This window comes from Gorilla gorilla, chromosome 7 (assembly GCF_029281585.2).
Source record: "Gorilla gorilla gorilla isolate KB3781 chromosome 7, NHGRI_mGorGor1-v2.1_pri, whole genome shotgun sequence".
Classification (NCBI taxonomy): Eukaryota; Metazoa; Chordata; class Mammalia; order Primates; family Hominidae; genus Gorilla; species Gorilla gorilla.
The window spans coordinates 26,559,264-26,577,097 of NC_073231.2; the positions used below are offsets into that span (position 1 = coordinate 26,559,264).

The window sequence follows — 17,834 nt, forward strand, 5'->3', positions numbered from 1 at the left end:
GTGGGCTTCTCACTCCTTTTCCAGTGCTTCAACAAAAGGTGTGGCGGGGACTGGCCCGTTTCTGACAGCCCACTGCAGTGGGATGAGAGTCCCAAACGGATGACATAATGTCTGGAAAGCACCGAGTTTAACCAAGAGAGAAATAGGGTTATTACAAAGATGAAGGGGCTCTGAGGGAAATTCTGCAAGAGATATCATTACTTTGAAATCACTTGGAAAATGAACGAGAGGAATATCACCCTGCCCCCATACCCACTGCAGCACTGTAATTACGGGGTGAGGATAATTGAATTTTAGAAACGCCCGGGGCCCAGCTACACTCTTCAAAAGTAATATGAAGAATCTGACCCCCTCTGGCCTGGCGAAGAGCAAGCTGCTGAGTTCTTGCTACCGGCTCCAGCGACTGTCTGCTTTCCTTTTCTCCTTTGCGCCGCCATCACGGGGGTCCTCCCCGCAAGACCTGCAGAGAGTGGGATGTTGCCCCCTTCCCTGCGCAAATTTAGAGACAGCTAGTGCCGTCTGGGGACCAGTCACTGTGCTAGGATCAGCTCGAGTACTAAGCCGCGACAGTTGGGCTAGAAAGCCCTTCCTCCGAGCCCCCCAAGGCCCAGGTGGCAGCGGGTTCAGCTCATAGAGGAAACTGTCCTGATGTCCTGCAGAACAGAACAATGGGAGTCGAAAGAGTGGTTTATTTTCTCAAGAAATCTACTACATTTCCCAGGCCTGATATACATCTCAATGGGACTGTCCCACAGAGGAAGAGTCTCCTTGGACCTTCTTCACCCCCAAATTAACATTTCTCCCAACTTTGGGTTAGTAGGGTTCTTTAGGCGTCTGATCATTGTGGGAAGCGGTGCGGCATCAAGTCTGAAAAGTGAATATAATATGGTTTATTTGGAACTCGACCAGGAAATTTTGGTTCTTTTGGCTGGTGGAAATATGCAGAAGAAACACCATCTAAGGGCGCGTACCTTTCCGAACTGGGGAGGGAAGAGAAAAGCTTTTTGGGTGAACCAGAAGTGGTAAAATCACATTCAAATAGAGTGGGTAGGACTCTCCTCCAGGGGGTGTGGGGTGGAGGCTAGGCGGTGAGAGCTTCCCGCGCCCAGGGAGCAGGTCTTCACGGGAGGTTTCCGGAGGCAGGAGGAGCCTGCGGGTCCTCGGGAGTCACGGCCAGATGAAGGATGGGAGCTGGCGCCGACCACAGCCAGGGCCGCGAGGCGCAGGAGGGCGCAGGCTGGCCAGGTCCCCAGCCTGCCGGCCCCACGTGGCAGCCCCGGGGCGAGCGGGGCGGGCCGGGGGCGGGTCCGGCCGCTGACGCGCCGGGTATATAGCCGGGCATGCGCGCGGTGCCGGGGCCCGGACGCAGTGAGGGGGGTCGGCGCGCGTGTCTACGCGGGCGCACCGGCTAAGCTGCTTCTGCCGCCGCCGGCCGCCTGGGACCTTGCGGTGAGGCTGCGCGGGGCCGAGGCCGCCTCCGAGCGCCAGGTGAGGGCGGGGAGGCCAAGGGCCGCGGGATGGGCAGCGGCGGAGGAGCCGCGCACCCCAGGCTGGGGCAGTGGGTGGGGGCGGGGACAGCCCTGCGCCGAGGACCGGGCGCCGCTCCCGGGCACCGGCACACGCCCGGACGGCTGGGTGGAGGCTGCACCTGGCCGCGGTGCCGCGCTGGCGAGGGGAGAGGTCAAGGCGCGGCCTGTCCGCCTGGAGGGTGCGGGATGCTAGAGCCGCAGAAGGGTGCCCAGAGCGTGGGTCGCCGCGCCGAAGGCTGAGCCAGGCTCCCGGAGCCCCCGCGCGGACACGGACGCAGAACGCAGACAGTAGGTGGCCAATCCGAGGGGCGGCTCTTGGGGCGGCTCTATGGGGCTCTGGGGTCTGGACTTTGCTTTTCAGGAGCTGCGTCCCCGGGCCCCCACCGGTCCATCTCCCCTCTGAAGGTACATGTACCCAATCTTCCGGCTGAGCGAATCTCCAGCCTGGCTTGCCCACGAGGATGGCTTTCTGGCTATTTTTGGTCCTTACTGACCAAGTTAGGTGGTCGGGTTCAGGCTGCCCCCTCTTGGTGGGTGAGGGCAGTGGGACAAAGTCTCCATCTGAGCAGTTTCATCATCTGATCCTGAGGTCCAGTTGAGCTGGGAAAATTTCGTCATCTCTGGACTAGGGGTTCACTTTTGAGGATCTGGTGCTTGCCAGGGCCTGGGTTCCAGAGACAGGCTTCTCTAAAGAGTTAAAGGGCTCGGCTGTACAGGAGGACTCCGGACACAATTGGGGAATGGCTAAGTGCTCTCTTGTGGCCCGAATGGAAGCGTGGGGTTAGGAGCAGCTTTGACCTGACCCTTCTTCCTGGAGCAAGCCTGGTTTGGGTTTATGTCTTTAGTGGCTCTCCCCTAGGAGCCCCAGGCCATTGGGACGGCTGTGCTCCTGCTGAGGAGTGGCCTGGGAGTTAGCCCTGGCCTCTGTCCCTGCTCTGCTCTTAACTGGCCCTGTGACCTTGGGAGAGTCAGGTCAGTACCACGGTCAGACTAGATCTCCTTAACCACAGCATATACAATTCCGTAATCCTTATCTCTTTTATTTTATTTTATTTTATTTGAGACGGAGTCTCGCTCTGTTGCCCACGCAAGAGTGCAGTGGCGCGATCTCGGCTCACTGCAGCCTCTGCCTCCCGGGTTCAAGCGACTCTCCTGCCTCAGCCTCCCGAGTAGCTGGGACTATAGGCACGTGCCACCATGCCCGGCTAATTTTTTGTATTTTTAGTAGAGACGGGGTTTCACCGTGTTAGCCAGGATGGTCTCGATCTCCTGACCTCGTGATCCGCCCACCTCAGCCTTCCAGAGTGCTGGGATTACAGGCGTGAGCCACCGTGCCTGGCCTATCCTTACCTCTTAAAACCTAAGTCCTAAATATGGACAAGAACTTGTCCATATACATCCTTGGATGCATATCCCCCGGGACGCAGCTCCTGAAAAGCGAAGTCCAGACCCCAGAGCCCCATGGAGCCACCCCAAGGATATACATCCTTGGTAAAGCAAGAGAAGGGATGTCCAGAATCATAACTTAGCAGCTGGAATTAAAAGCCACATGTTCCTTTTCCTGGTGGAGGCTCAGAGAGGTGAGTTTCCCATTACCTGTGTGGTAGCCAGGAGATAGGCTAGTGGTCCTCTTGCTGGGGTTGGTTTGCAGGTAAGACTAGAGGGCACCGGACAGTGGAAGGGGGTCTTCTGGATACTGTCTCTTCCCAAAGGGCCAGGCCAAAAGCAGGTTCTTGCTTAATTTATCATTTGTTACTCATCTGGCCTCTGGGGCCTTGAGGGAGGGCAGTGCTGAGCGGGAGATTCGATCCAGGTGTTGACTGACAGCTGGCCAGCCAGTGCAGAGGCTAGAGGAACTCACTGACCTGAGGACTTGGGGGCTGGAGCAGCTGCATCATTGGCCTTGTATTTTACGCCAGAGTAAGAATTTTGGCCTCTGGGACTCTTAGCCTGTGGATGTACATTGCCTGGTCTGTGCTGGGCTCTGCAGTGGCCACCATGGCGGGTGCACGCAGAAAGCCTGGCCCCCACCCTTCCAGTGCAGACTCTTGGGGAGAAACAGCATCCACGGATGAAGAACAAGATAGCAACACAAGAGAAGCCTCCGTACTGTGCACAGTTCAGTTCAGAGAGCGGGCATCCTTGAAAGACGGGAATAATTCTGGCCTTTTGAGATAGGTGGGTCTCTGTTCAATTCCTGGCCCCGTCACTCTCCAGCAGTGAGAAATTTCTTAACTTCTGTTCTCACCAGCTTGCAGGATGTCGTGATTTTGCCTGGAACATAGTAGAGGGCTGCTTGTCATCATTCTCATCGTCATAATTTTTGTGGGGTGGAGTGGGTTATTTAGGGGTCCCAGAGGCTGATAGTTGGGTTGGGTTGTAGGAATGGTGTGAGCCCAGGCATAGGGTTGATTCATCTCTTCCTTGGCAACATGGATGCAATTTCCCTGCCCTTCTGGGAAGGCCGCTTTTCTGTGGCCTGCCAGGGATTGTCCCACAGATCAATTGGGCAATCTTAGGGAAAACAAACTTTTTTCTACCTTTGGTTCTGGGAGCTACTCTGATTTCTTCAGAGAAGAAATGCTCCTTCTCTGGGCTGATGGTAGCCAGGAAGGAGTAACAATGCCTGTGTGTGCCTGGGTGGTGCGTGTGTGCTTGTGTGTGTGTGTGCACGTCTGTGCACATGTGCATGTGTGTGTGTGTAGGGTATATATCACTCACAGGACTGGTTCTGTTTTTAAACCCTGCTTACCTTCTTCCTCCTTCCTTACCTGCTCACACCCTGCACTATTCCAAGAGGAAACTCAATCCCTGTCCAACATTTGCAGAATCATGGGGTTTACACAGTAGTGTTGTGAATAGATTGTGCGTGCCTGGGAACCAGGACCTCCCTCTCCCCACTATCTCAGGATAATAGCCTGCCTGCACCTGACCTGGCCAAGGTAATGCTCCACCATGTTGTTGAGCTCCAGAACCATGGAATGTTGACCAGGGGACTTTGGTGATCTTGGAGTCCAGCCCCTTTATTTTACAGTGAAAGAAACTGGATCCAGGGAGGTGAACTGGTATTCCCGAGTCACATGGTTGCCAGTGGCCAAGAGACTTGATGGAGAAGACCAAAGAAGGGTTCTATTTTTGATCCTAAATGTGATTGTGAAATTGCTGACACCTCCAGTCTTTGCTTGGAAACTAGAAGAGGAAGGGGCCATTTGTCCCTGTGCTTATTGAGGGAGGGGGTGTTAGTTTCTTCTGGAGGAGTCTCTTACTCTTTCCAGACTCCCTGGAGACATGCAGGCTGGGGAGTGAGCAGGGAAGGGGCCTGCTGCTCAGCCCAGCCGGGACTCACCGGGTGTCTGCAGTGGGGCTTCTCTGACCTCCAGGCTGGTGGGCTGGTGGAATGCCAGGAGATAAGGAGTCCAGAGTCCGCCCCATCGACTGTCACCAGCCAGGGCTTCATGCCCACCTAGGGGACAGGAGGGCAGGCCCTAGAACACAGGGTCATGAAGCCCCACTATCTTGTTCCCCCCTCCCCCCACTACCATGGGCATTAAACCTCTCAGGGGGCCCCTGGTTGGGCCTGGCAGAGGCAGAGACACAGAGGCTGGGCCCTCTGACCTGCACAAAGAAAAGAGGCCGGGAAAGCCACAGAATTGGCCTGCCCAAGGGAGCCCAGAATGCCCAGCCATGGGAAACCGAATTCTCCGCCTTGGCAACTGGAGATCGGACTGTTGTTAGAACTAACCTCCCTCCAAGGGCAGGCCCCAGAGAATCTTGGGGCTTGGTGGAATGAGAAGGTGAATGCCCTACATTTATTACCACCGAGTTCCTAATGGCCCTCTTAGGCAGTGCATTCAGTATTAGTAGTTAATAAAAAAAATCAGATAAAAGTTGGATATCTAAAAAAAAATACGTGTCTTAAATAATTTTTACTTATTTATTTTCAAGACAGAGTCTCACTCTGTCGCCCAGGCTGGAGTGCAGTGGTGCGATCTCGGCTTACTGCAACCTCTGCCTCCTGGGTTCAAGCAATTCTCTGCCCCAGCCTCCCAAGTAGCCGTGATCACAGGTGCCTGCCATCACGCTTGGCTAATTTTTGTATTTTTAGTAGAGACGGGGTTTCACCATGTTGGCCAGGCTGGTTTTGAACTCCTGACCTCGTGATCTACCCACCTCGGCCTCCCAAAGTGCTGGGATTACAGGCGTGAGCCACTGTGCCCAGCCAAATCATATCTTTTATCTTTTTTTTTTTTTTTTTTTTTTTTTTTTGAGACGGAGCCTTGCCTGTGGCCCAGGCTGGAGTGCAGTGGCACGATCTCGGCTCACTGCAAACTCCGCCTCCCGGGTTCAAGCCATTCTCCTGCCTCAGCTTCCCGAGTAGCTAGGATTATAGGCGCCCGCCACCACGCCTGGCTAATTTTTGTATTTTTAGTAGAGATGAGGTTTCACCATGTTGGCCAGGCTGGTCTTCAACTCCTGACTTTGTGATCCACCCACCTCAGCCTCCCAAAGTGCTGGGATTACAGGTGTGAGCCACTTGCACCCGGCCCCTTTATTTTATCTTTAAAACATGTATGTATTTTTATTCACCAAAACTTTGATTTAGGGCCAAGCCCTTTCCTTTGAGTCTTTAGATCCCTTATTTAGACTGCTTAGAAATTGTTTGTATATAAAAATCATACTTAAACGTATTACCTGTAATTTCTCATTTCCTTCATTTTATTAATTTTTTTTTTCCTACTAGGCTCCGTATTCACATAGTTGAAAAATCAAAACGGTAAAAAACAGCAAAACCTTGTCTTCCCCCAGCTTTTCAATAAATGCTCCAAGGTAGCATTTTAAACATCATTCAGCACCTTGCTTTTTCACCTAGCAACTATATTAAGATCTTTTCCATATCAGCACATAGAATGCTTTTAGCATTCTCTGTCATAGCTGTGTAGTATTCCATAGTATGGAAGTATCATCTTTTTTAACCAACACACATATCACCCTGTCTGCACTTATGTTTGCAGAATATATCTGTGAAGTGGAATCGCTGGGTAAAAGGTTAAATCTGTTAATTAGCTTTCACTAAATAAAAAAATGAAGCGAAGACAAGAGATATTTGCAAAACAGCCATGTTCGGAATCCAGTTACTGCTTTTATGTACATACCTAGTTTAATTTCAGCTTTTTATTATTTTTCCATTTGCAACAAATCTTTCTAGATGAGTAATTCTTAAACTTTTTGATGCTGGGACCCCTTACATTGTCTTTTGTATATGTGGCTATCTGTATTGATAGTATATTAAAAATTAAAACTAAGTAAAAAAAAATTTTTTTTGAGACATGGTCTCACTATGTTACCCAAGCTAGTCTTAAACTCTGGCTTCAAGCGATCCTTCTGCCTCAGCCTCAAAACTAAGAAATTTTAAAATAGTTATTTATTCATTTAAAAAGCAAAAATAAGGCGATTACATGTTAACATTAAAAAAAAATGTTTTGAACGGGCGCAGTGACTCACACCCGTAATCCCAGCATGTTGGGAGGCCGAGGCAGGCAGATCACAAGGTCAAGAGATCCCGACCATCCTGGCCAACATGGTGAAACCTCGTCTCTACTAAAAATACAAAAAATTAGCCGAGTGTGGTGGTGCACGCCTGTAGTCCCAGCTACTCTGGAGGCTGAGGCAGGAGAATCGCTTGAACCTGGGAGGCAGAGGTTGCAGTGAGCCAAGATCACGCCACTGCACTCCAGCCTGGTGACAGAGCGAGACTCCGTCTCAACAAAAAAAAAAAGTTTCATGAAAAATAACTATATTTTCCAAAATAAAGTAGTCAAAAGAATGGCCTTGTTAGCATATTTTTAGAAATTTCAGGATTTTAAAATAATTATGGCCGGGCGCGGTGGCTCACGCCTGTAATCCCAGCACTTTGGGAGGCCGAGGCGGGCGGATCACGAGGTCAGGAGATCGAGACCATCCTGGCTAACATGGTGAAACCCCGTCTCTACTAAAAATACAAAAAATTAGCCAGGCATGGTGGCGGGCGCCTGTAGTCCCAGCTACTCGGGAGGCTGAGGCAGGAGAATGGCGTGAACCCGGGAGGCGGAGCTTGCAGTGAGCTGAGATCGTGCCACTGCACTCCAGCCTGGGCGACAGAGCCAGACTCCGTCTCAAAAAAAAAAAAAAAAAAAATTATTTATTGGATGATAATGAGATAACAGGTTATAATAGGTGTAACTTAAATTTGCTGTTAAGAAGTCAGTTAAAAGTTCTGAGAACAAATTGAGCTAATCTCTGAGACCACCTATATATTATATTATACCCTAAACTTCTACCTTAGAAATGTCTCAGAAACTCAAGATGACACAGGTACATGTCACATTTCATGTAGCTTCTGAAAAGTGAGAGTGAAAAGCTTTTAATTTTTGTATATTAGAATAAAAATAGTCTTTTACTTCAGGGACCCCAGGTGTCATATAAGACAGTAATTTCAGAATTACTGTTCGAGATCACTTAGCTTAAATTTCTCAGAAATCAGACACTTTTCTTTGCATTTATTCTTCAGGGTTTTTTGTTTTTGTTTTTGTATTTGTTTTCTCGTTTTTTTTTTTTTTTTTCGCAAGGCAGAGTCTCTCTGTGTCACCCAGGCGGGAGTGCAGTAGCGCAATCTCACCGCAACCTATACCTCCCAGGTTCAAGTGATTCTTCTGCCTCAGCCTCTCGAGTAGCTGGGATGCAGGCACGCGCCACCGCGCCCAGCTAATTTTTTGTATTTTTAGTGGACATGGGGTTTCGCCATGGTGGCCAGGCTGGTCTCGAACTCGAGCTCAAGTGATCCACCGGTCTTGGCCTCCCGAAGTGCTGGGATTGAAGTGCTGGGACTAAAGGCGTGAGCCACTGTGCCCAGCCCTCAGTTGTTATTTAAATAAATCATAACCATTTAAATAAATAGAACCGGCATAAAGAGGTTTGGGAATAGGCACGGCTGTTGGCATGGGAACCCTCAACGGTGACAGCAGGTGGTGGGGTGGGGGGGAGGTTGGCCACCCCACCTGGCGAGGGGCCTGTTGGCTGCAGGGAGGGACTGGCGACCTGGGGTCCTTGAGCAGTCCAGTGGCGCTCAGCTAAGAGAGCTGCTGAGTACCATCTCCATTCCCGAGATACTTGTGAAATGTGTGAGGAGCTGTGCATGTGTGGAAAGTCAGATGCAGGATGGCCTTCCTGAAGCTGCAGTAAGTGGAACAGAGGAGAGGTACTTGGTGAGGCCAGAGGAGGGAGTGGCAGGAGGTGACAGAGAAGGCTTCTTGGGGAGGGACTGAGCCACATCTTGAAAGCTAGGAAGGGGGAGAGAGAGCAGGGTCCTGGTAAGGGGAGCCGTGTGAATGCTGGTGGGATGGTACACGTGGCCCAGAGTGGCTGATGAGAGGGAGCAGCAAGTGAGGTGGCTGGAAATGTACGTTGGGTCTAGGAGTCTTGAATGGCTCGGGGGTCTAAGGTACGAGTGTTCTCTTGGAACTCAGAGCTGTTTCCATATCAGAGACTTGCCAGCAGCCCTCTATCTTGGGGTGCAGCCTGCCAGCCTGCTCTTTTTTTTTTTTTTTTTTTGAGACAGGGTCTCACTCTGTTGCCCAGGCTAGAGTGCAGTGGGTATGATCTCAGCTCACTGAAACCTTCCCTCCTGAGCTCAAGCGATTCTCCCATCACAGCCTCCCAGGTAGCTGGGACTCCAGGTGCACACTACCACACCTAGGTAATTTTTGTGTTTTTAGTAGAGATGGGGTTCCACCATGTTGGCCAGGCTGGTCTCGAACTCCTGACCTCAAGTGATCCACCCGCCTTGGCCTCCCAGAGTGCTGGGATTACAGGCGTGAGCCACCGCGCCTGGCCAGCCTGCTCTTATCTGGAGCAACTCCATGGCCCCATGTCCATGTCCTCTGTACCAGTCCACTTCCTCCAGCCTCCTGCCACCTTCCTTAGCCCTCAGAAGCATCTAGCAGCCTCCTTTCCAGTCTGAACACAGCCCTTAGAAGTCTCTCCCAGAAACTGTAATAGATGTGATTAACTATACACAGAATTCCCCCAAACAATTGTTTGGTATTTTTGTAGACTTTATTTCCTTCTGATTATTAAAAGTAATGCATGCATATTGTAAAGTGCAAAAAAGTATTTGGGGGAAAATCGATAATCCTGCTGCAGTCTCTGTTTACATATTGGCATATTTCCTTACAGTTGTTTTTTTTGGGGGGGCGGGGATACAATTGGCTATCTACACCCATCTTACCTTGACATCAAAATTTCTCCCTAAGCATTTATTCTGCCTTATGGCTGTATCTTTTTTTTTTTTTTTTTTTTTGAGATGGAGTCTCACTCTGTTGCCCAGGCTGGAGTGCAGTGGCACAATCTCGGCTCACTGCAACCTCCGCCTTCCAGGTTCAAGCAATTCTCCTGCCTCAGCGCCCCCTAATAATAGCTGGGATTACAGGCATGCACCACCATGCCCGGCTAATTTTTGTGTTTTTAGGAGAGGTGGGGTTTCGCCATGTTGGCCAGACTGGTCTCAAACTCGACCTCAGGTGATCTACCCGCCTTGGCTTACCAAAGTGCTGGGATTACAGGCATGAGCCACTGCACCCAGCCATGGCTGTATCTTAGTTTGCTTAACCATTTCCTTTTATTTTAAACTTTTCTTTTGAACTAATTTTAGATGTACAGAAGAGTTGCAAAAATATAGCAGAATTCCTTTATATTCCTCACCCCAGAGTATAATTATATAATCAGGAGCAGGAAATCAACATTGGCATAACACTGTTAACTAAACTGCAGGCCTTATTTAAATGTCACCAATATTTTCATTAATGTCCATTTGCTGTTTCCAGGATCTGATATGGGATCCCACACTGTTTAGTTATTTCTCCTTAGTCTGCTGCAATCTGTGGCAGTCTCTCCCTCTTTTCTTGCTAGAACGCAAAGTGATGTTGCATCCTTTAGAGGTATTCATCATGTCACAGTTTTTTGTTGTTGTTGTTAATTTTGAGACAGGGTCTCACTCAGTGCCCAGGCTGTAGGGCAGTGTTGTGATCTCGGCTCTCTGCAGCCTCCACCTCCCAGTTTCAAGCAATTCTCCTGCCTCAGCCTCCCAAGTAGCTGGGATTACAGGCATGAGCCACCACACCTAATTTTTTTTTTTTTTTTTTTTTTTGTATTTTCAGTAGAGACAGGGTTTCACCATGTTGTCCAGGCTAGTCTTGAACTCCTGAGCTCAAGTGATCCACCCACCTCAGCCTCCCAAAGTGTTGGGATTATAGGCGTGAGCCACTGCACTCGGCCATGTTGGAGTATTTTTTTACTGGTGACATTTATCTACATTGGTTGGTGTCTGCTTGATTTCCACACTGAAAAAAGGTGGGTTTTTTGTTGTTGTTTTACAAAAACTGAATGAGGCCAGGCACGGTGGCTCACACCTATAATCCTAGCATTTTGGGAGGCCGAGGCAGGCAAAGGCCGACGTCGGGAGTTCAAGACCAGCCTAGCCAACATGGTGAAACCCCATCTCCACTAAAAATACAAAAATTAGCCAGGCATGGTGACATGCACCTGTAATTGCAGCTACTCGGGAGGCTGAGACAGGAGAATCGCTTGAACCTGGGAGGTGGAGGCTGCAGTGAGCTGAGATGGAGCCACTGCACTCCAGCCTGGGCGACAGAGTGAGACAATGTCTGGGAAAAAAAAAAAATACTGAATGGATAAACTGAAAAAGTTATCTTTCTTTCCCTTTGTAGTTTCAGGAGATACTTTGAGACTATGCAAATCCTGTTTCTCCTTGTACTTTCATCCCCTAATTTTAGCATCCATCTGTAGACCCTGCTTGCAACAATGATGACTGTGATGTTTGCCTAATGATTCTCTATTTCCCTCTTGTACATTTATTTATTGGAATTCTTTGTAAGCAAGAGCTGGCCCTGCTTCCCCATTTATGTATGTATTTGGTTATTCATAATCAGATTTTGTTCTATGGGTTAAAGTTGAATAATATTTTTTGAGGCTCAAATTGTTCTAGCTTTGACCATTTTGGGAGCTCCTTCCGGTTGTCTCCTGTGTTCTTCTGGTAAGCCCCTGCCCCCTTTTTTTTTTTTTTTTTAAGTGTTTCCTTAATTTCCTTTACTACAAAATATTCCAGGCTCATCTTGTAACTTCGCTGCCCCAGCCCTAGAGTCAGGCACTTCTCCACAGAGTCCTGCTTTCCTTTATTGGAGAATGCTGTTTAGAAACCAAGGTCTGGTTGCTAGGTATGTTCATTGCTACAGCAGTTATCATTGCTTCTGGGTCCTCTCAGCAGACAAAGCTAGGAAACAGATAATTCAGCACCTATCTGTATATATGTATGCTAAAAAATATGAGTTTGTACTGATAACTCTTATTCTGATCTAACCTCACAAAGTTCGTCTTATTTTAGTCTTTCCCTTTTCATTATGACTTCTTTCTCCAACAGTGAAAAGCCCTCTCAGTCATTTTCTTAGTTGGGGTGAAGGTTATTTTCCACTGGTTTTGCTCCTATTATCGTGGCCCTGATTAACACACATTTCCACGTGTGGACGATAGATTATTTGACTCAACTCGCCTTTCAGATGATAACATCTGGAGGCAGAGGCAAGTGTTTCTGATTTTACATACTCTGTGATTCTGCACCCGGAGCTGCACTAGGATGTACTGAATGCTTGATCAGCGTCTTACCTACTGAATACCCCATTTGGATCTGTGCCTACTCGGCTACGCTCTCCCTCTCTGCAGTTCACGACTTTCCTGCCAATTGTAGTTGTCTTAAACAATACTCCTTTCCCGTTCCTAGCTTTAGAATTCTTTGTGAGATGAGAACTGTAGCCTAATGTTAGAAGCTCTAAAGCCTGCCCGGTCCAAGATCAGAAACCATTACCACTCATTTCCGTACCACCGGCTCTTGGTAGGCATGTGTCAGTAGAATGGATTAATTGGAAGTAAACTGGAATAGGACGGAGTGCAGAGACCCATACTGCCTGGCCCTGCCACCTGTGACCAGAACTTGTCACTTCACTGCTCTGGGGAGTGGAGGTCTATCAGAGCAGGCAGGTGTGTTAGTATGACACACTTAGTGGCTTGAAACAACACCCGTTTATCATTTCACAATTCTGTAGGCCAGAAGGCTGAGCATTGCATGACTGGCTTCATTGCTGGGGGTCCTAGAAGACTAAACTTAGGGTGTCAGCTGGGTTTTCAGGGCCTCTGCCAGGCTCAGATGGTTGTGGAAAATTCAGCTCCTTGTGGCTATAGGACTGAGGTCCCCTGCCCCCTCACCCCTATTTTCCATTGCTGGCTGCCAGGCAGGGGCCACTCTCAGTTCCTAGAGGCCCCCATATTTCCTTTCCATGTGGTCTCCTCCATCCCCTGTGACACAGCCTCTCTCCCACATTGAGTCCTGCTTATGCTTCAGCTCTTTTTGCCAAGAGGAGCCATCGTTGTAAGGGCTCACCAGCTTCGTTCTGGCCCACTCAAGGTAATTTCCCTTCTCAGGTCAACTGATGTGGTCGGCAAATACCTGCAGGCTCACTTTTGCCACATAATGTGCCACGATCCCAGGAGTGACATCTCATATTCATGGGTCCCGCCCATACACAGCAGTGAGGGTCACTGGAGTCACTCTTAGTGTTCTGCCAGCTGCAGCTGAACATGATCAGGTCTTAATTCTGGCACCAAAGTATTTACCCGTGGATCTGTGTCCCATGGTTCCCCTGACAAGATACCAGAAACTTGGTGGCTTAAAAACGACAGAAATGTATTCTTATAGGTCTGGAGGCCAGCAGTGTGAAATGCAGGTGTCACCAGGACCGTACTCCTTCTGACAGCTCTAGGGGAGAATGCTTCCTTCTTTTCCCAGCTTTTGGTGGCTCCTGGCATTCCTTGGCTTCTGGCTGCACCACTCCCATCTCTGCCTCTATCTTCACGTGGCCTTCCCCTGTTGGTGTGTGTCTGCATGTCCAAATCTCCCTCTCCTTTCTCTTATAAAGACATAGGTCATTGGATTTAGGGCCCATCGTAAATCCAGGACAATTTCATCTTGACATCCTTAACTAATTTTATCTGCAAAGTCTCTATTTCCAAATAAAGTCACTTTCTGAGATTTCAGGTGGACAGTTATTTGCGGGGATAGTATTCACCCCACTAGATTCAGGGTTGTGGGAAGTGTTGCTTACTAAACTCTGGTTCACGGAGCTGCCAAAGAAAAGAGATTTATTTTTAGACCTAGGAGAGAAGGCAAGCTTGGCTGCTGTGGAGGCTGGGGCCCATCCTCAGACCGTCTGCTCCCCTCATGGTGACACAGATCTGAAAACCAGGTGGGCCGAAGGCTGGCCTAGAGGCCCTGTGTCCTTAAGATCCAGACACTTTGCAGTACAGTCAGCTCGCAGTCTCTGTCTCTGTGGATTCAATCAACCACGGATGGAAAATACTTGAGAAAAGAAACAAAACTGGCCGGGCGTAATGGCTTACCCCTGTAATCCCAGCACTTTGGGAGGCCGAGGCGGGTGGATCACGAGGTCAAGAGATCGAGACCATCCCGGCCAACATGGTGAAACCCCGTCTGTACTAAAAATACAGAAATTAGCTGGGGGTGGTGGCGGGCTCCTGTAATCCCAGCTACTCAGGAGGCCGAGGCAGGAGAATCGCTTGAACCCGGGAGGCAGAGATTTCAGTGAGCCAAGGTTGTGCCACTGCACTCCAGCCTGGCGACAGAGCGAGACTCCATCTCCAAAAAAAAAAAAAAAAGAAAAGAAAAGAAACAACACTAACAATATAATGGTTAAAAAGAATACAAATAAAAAAAGTATAACAATTATTACATACCATTTACATTGTATTCAATACTATAAGTAACCTAGAGATGGTTTAAAGTCTGTAGGGAGGAAGTGTGTAGGTTATATGCAAATACTATGCTATTTTATATCAGGGACTTGAGCAATTGTAGATTTTGGTATCCTGGAGGCGGAGAGGGTGTCTTGGAACCAATCCCCTGCTGATGCCAAGGGATGACTGTACCAGCAACTTGCCTCTGTACAGAGAGCTCTGGTTGAGTGTGACACTGTCCTGTAGGATGGGCAGGGGACAGATTGTGGTACCCCTGTGGCAAAGAGGGAAAACTGAGGTCAGAGAGCTTAAGTAATTGCAGAGTGTCGTACTTAGAAGGGACAGCAGTGTTTGGTCCAGCAGTCTTGAAGTGTCAGGCCAGTTCCTGGGGCTAGAAAGAGGCTGATCCATCAGCACCTCTCTAGCCCGAGGTGGCCTGGACCTCACCCAGAAAGTTCTGATTCAGGACGGAGATGAGGCCTCAGTGGTGCCACTGGGTTAGGGACCCATGCACAGATGCAGTCCAAGACTGGAATCTGTTTAATACCTCCAAGTGAAGATCCTCAAAAAGGGAGCAAAAAGCACCATCCCTCCCTGCAGCACCCTACCCCCCGCCCAACTCACCAGTAAGCCTTTCCATTCCTGTTTTTTTTTTTAACCCCCAGAGATGGGGTCTCACTCTGTCGCCCAGGCTGGAGTGCAGTGGCTCCATAATGGCCCACTATTGACTTGACCTCCCGGGCTCAAGTGATCCTTCCACTTCAGTCTTCCAAGTAGCTGGGACTACAGGCATGTACCACCATGCCCAGCTAATTATTGTATTTTTAGTAGAGACAGGGTTTTGCCATGTGGCCTACACTAGTCTCAAACTCCTGGGCTCACACAATCCACCCCCTTGGCCTCCCAAAGTGCTGGAATTACGGGAGTGAGCCACCATGCCCGGCCTCTGAATTTTTTTTTTTTTTTATACAGAGTCTTGCTCTGTCACCCAGGCTAGAGTGCAGTGGCGCAATCTCGGCTCACCACAACTTCCGTCTCCTGGGTTCAAGCGATTCTCCTGCCTCAGCCTCCCAAGTAGCTGGGACTACAGGCGAGTGCCACCATGCCCGGCTAATTTTTGTATTTTTAGTAGAGGCGGGGTTTCACCATGCTGGCCAGGCTGGTTTCGAACTCCTAACCTCGTGATCTGCCCACCTCGGCCTCCCAACGTGCTGGGATTACAGGCATGAGCCACCGCGCCCAGCCCTACACTTTTTTTTTTTCTCCCTGAGACAGAGTCTCGCTCTGTCACCCAGACTGGAGTGCAGTGGGGCTAGGCTCACGGCAAGCTCCGCCTCCCGGGTTCACGCCATTCTCCTGCCTCAGCCTCCTAAGTAGCTGGGAATATAGGCACCCGCCACCAGGCCTGGCTAATGTTTTGTATTTTTAGTAGAGATGGGGTTTCACCGAGTTAGACAGGATGGTCTCGATCTCCTGACCTCATGATCCGCCCGCCTCGGCCTCCCAAAGTTCTGGGATTACAGGCGTGAGCCATAGCGCCCGGCCCCTAAATTTGTTTAAATGCAAGAAAACACGGCTGTATATGCCTATACTTTCAGGGCAGGAGAGGATTTTCCAAGCATGTTACTAAAAGCAGAAACTTTAAAAAGGAAAAGTATGACATATTTGACTTTACCTCTTTAAAAATTGTGTCAGTAATACCAGTTAACAAAATTAAAAGGCAAACAACTAATTAGGAAGAATATTTGTAACATGTGACAAAAGGTTAATATCTTGCCATATAATAAACCAATAAAAAAACAAATGAATATATCAGCAAAAATGGGCAAAGAAGGCTGGGCGCAGTGGCTCATGTCTGTAATCCCCTCACCTTGGGAGACCGAGGCAGGTGGATCACCTGAGATCAGGAGTCTGAGACCAGCCTGGCCGACATGGTGAAACCCCGACTCTATTAAAAATACAAAAATTAGCCAGGTGTGGTGGCACGGGTCTGTAATCGCAGCTACTTGGGAGGCTGAGGCAGGAGAATCGCCTAAACCCAGGATGGGGAGGTTGCAGTGAGCCAAGATCATGCCACTGCACTCCAGCCTGGGCAACAGAGTGAGACTCTGTCTCAAAAACAACAACCAAAAAAAACAGGCAAAGAAGAGTAACAGGCAATTTGTAAAAAGGAGTAGAAATATAAAAGTAAACCTAAAACGTTGATAATCAAAGAAATGCAGATTAAAATAATTAGAAAAATAAGTAATTTTTAACCTATCAGATTATAAAGATGGAATAATTTAATACTCAGTATTGGTGAGAATCCTATGAAATAGGCACTCATACACAGGTAGTGGGAGTATGGAACTAGTTAAATCTTGGTCAGGCACAGTGACACGTGCCTGTAGTCCCAGCTACTTGGACAGATGAGACTGGGGAGGATTGCTTGAGTTTTGGAGTTCGAGACTAGCTCGGGCAATGCAGCAAGACCCATCTCTACAAAAAAAAGTTAAAAATTAGCCCACCAGGCTTGGTGGCATGTGCCTATAGTCCTAGCTACTTGTGAGGTAGGAGGATCCCTTGAGCCCAGGAGTTGAAGGCTGTAGGGAGCTATGATCCGGGCACTGCACTACAGCCTGTGCCACAGAAGTGAGACCCTGACTCTATTTAAAAAAAAAACAAAAAAAAAAAACTTACAACCTTGAGGGTTTTGTTTTGTTCCTTTTTGAGACAGAGTCTTACTCTGCCACCCATGTTGGAGTGCAGTGTCGTAATCTCACCTCACCATAGCCTCCGCCTCCCAGGCTCAAGCAATCCTCCTGCCTCAGCCTCCTTAATAGTTGGAACCACAGAGGCATGCTACCATGCCCCACTAATTTTTTTTTTTTTTTTTTTGGTAGAGACGGGGTTTCACTATGTTGGCCAGGCTAGTCTCAAACTCCTGGGCTCAAGCCATCCACCCGCATCGGCCTCCCAAAGTGTTGGGATTACAGGCGTGAGTCACCGCGGCCGGTGGCGGTGTTTTTCTTTTAGCCTGAGGATAGGGATCCTTGTCCATGCAGGTCTTCTGCTGGCTTTGGTGGAAAGCTGGGTGTGGTATGGTATGAGCCAGAAAGGACCACTGCCTCTGCTCAGGAGGAGAGCCTCAGCAAATCATATAGTAAGTTCCTAATAAATATTTGTTGACTGTTACCGCTGAGGGCAGGGACTGCCTCCCAGCCAATTTGGTCCCTGCATCTCAGGATTCCTTTCATTCTTGGAAGATCCCTTCTGATCCTTTTCTTTGTTCCCTGCTGGGGAACAAGGATCCAGGAGAGGAGGAGGCAGCCAGCTCACCAGAAGCACCTCATCCACCCCCACAGGGATTACTGGGCTGCTGTCCTGGAGGGACAGACCTGGACCAGCTATATTGTTTCACTTATTTTACTGGAAGCCCTAAAAGTTGTATTTGTATGGGAGCAAGTGAGG

General features: G+C 49.0%; 1 protein-coding gene across 5 annotated transcripts in view; it reads left to right on the forward strand.

Annotated features, from left to right (window-relative positions):
* Window positions 1-825: 825 nt before the first annotated feature.
* The window catches only part of SLC39A14 (solute carrier family 39 member 14), a 56,034-nt gene continuing 39,025 nt past the window's right edge, over window positions 826-17,834 (forward strand). Inside the window, exon 1 of one of the 5 annotated variants that reach the window (XM_004046750.5) lies at window positions 826-1,488. The gene's annotated coding sequence lies outside the window, so the exon portion shown is untranslated. Of the gene's footprint in view, window positions 1,489-1,693; window positions 1,818-3,090; window positions 3,110-17,834 lie in introns of those variants that run through there. The other 4 variants (XM_004046751.5, XM_019032553.4, XM_055348909.2 and 1 more) reach the window with 4 other exon arrangements.